Source organism: Armigeres subalbatus, chromosome 1, assembly GCF_024139115.2.
Source record: "Armigeres subalbatus isolate Guangzhou_Male chromosome 1, GZ_Asu_2, whole genome shotgun sequence".
Classification (NCBI taxonomy): Eukaryota; Metazoa; Arthropoda; class Insecta; order Diptera; family Culicidae; genus Armigeres; species Armigeres subalbatus.
The window spans coordinates 105,497,720-105,499,491 of NC_085139.1; the positions used below are offsets into that span (position 1 = coordinate 105,497,720).

General features: G+C 41.6%; 1 pseudogene; it reads left to right on the plus strand.

Moving 5' to 3' along the window:
• Nucleotides 1-383: 383 nt before the first annotated feature.
• On the plus strand, nucleotides 384-1,094 carry LOC134205006 (DNA-directed RNA polymerase III subunit RPC8-like; annotated as a pseudogene).
• The last annotated feature ends 678 nt before the right edge of the window (nucleotides 1,095-1,772 follow it).

Consider the following 1,772-nt stretch of genomic DNA (forward strand, 5'->3'; position numbering starts at 1 on the left):
TGCCGAATTTCGGCAAAATATTGACGAAATTTCGGTAAAGGAATAACCGAATTTCAGTAAAAAATGTTACCGAGATCTCGGCAAAAATTTTGCCGAGGTCTACAAAATAATTTAAGTGTGTGGATGAACTTCCGACCGAAATCCTGGAGATACTTCCTTACGAAATGCTGGACAAACTTCTGGAAAATTTCCGCAGATACTTCCACGGATGAACTTCGTATCAAACTCGTGGAAAAAAATCTTGAGAAATTCGTTCAGCTTCTTCTGAATAAATTCTGGAAAATTTAGGACGCTTGAAAGTAGTCCACGCCGACTCGCGCCACCACTGGCTGAACATACAAATAAAAATTAATAACATGCGCGGATATAATCTGATATGCGTTCACGTGATGTTGGGAAATGTTAAATTTAATATTTAAAACAAAACTATGAATATTCATTAAATTTACCACTTTGTGCTTCTAAATGTTTGTGTTGGTTGAAATAAAGGATACTGTCCGCATTGCTCCTGAATTATTCAACTAACTTGAAGTTACCTGAAACCATTAAAGACGAAGTTAACAGAAAACTTGCTAATAAGATTCTCTTAAACGTTGGATTATGCAAAACTCTCAAAGACATCGTCAAATTGGGAGATTCGATTATTTTACCCGGCGACGGGCCCTCCCATACGGAGGTCAATTTCCGGTACATCGTCTTCCGGTCCATGATAGACGATGTTATTACCGGAAAGATCAAGAAGTTGCAGCGGAGAGGGTGTTCGCGTAACATTGAGGAAGCGGAACAAGCATGGGTTTGGGAGTATCCACAGGAAGACGGCAAGAAACACGATCTGTACATGGACATCGGCGAAAGTATCAAGTTTCGTGTATCAGGGGAGCTATTTGAGGAAAGCTCGCCTATCGGTCCACCGGACCAGGAAGCGCCGAGTACCAGCACAACCACCACCGATGCCAGTAAGACGCCCTATCGGATCATTGATGCGATCAATGAGTCAATCCTGGTGGGTCACACAAAACCAAGAGGAGGATGGCGAAGAGTAACAAGAAGAAGTGGAAAGCGAAGACGGGGAGATGGAAGAAGAAGACGAATGAAATAAATTGTGAGCGGTAAAGACAATTGTTTAAAATATGATCTATCACGCCACCGCCGGTAAAATATCATATTTTTTTTTTATCTTAACGATTATTGATGGGGTAGGAGGGTCATAGGAAAGAAGGGGAGAATATGGGGAGACGAGTATTGTTTAGTTTACGATCAACTCAGTGTCCCTTCTGAACCCCTTGATCTATTTCCGCCAAACTCACCTCCTATTTATATCAATATGTGTTACAAATAACAAAACATGAAATAATTTCCCTCTTCAGTCTGATGTAGGCTTCCTCCATCTTCTCAAAGTTACGAGCCATAATATCCATGTCGTCGGCGAACCCAAATAGCTGGACGGACTTTGTGAAATCGCATCACTCGTGTCAATCCTTGCTCTTCGTATTACCCCTTCCAAAGCGATGTTGAATAGCAGACACGAAAGACCATCACCTTGTCGTGACCTTCAGCGCATTTGAAAGCTAGAGCTACATTTGAAAAGGGCGTAACAGCCAAAATTTATTCCTTCTGATTCTTCGTCCACATATATATCTAGCTGTATGTATATATAGACGAAGAATCAGAAGGAATCAAGTTTGGCTGTTACGCCCTTTTCAAATGTTGGTAGAAGAAAGGGACTCGAGAATGCACCTGAAGCTCGACCTACGCACATCATCCCATCCATC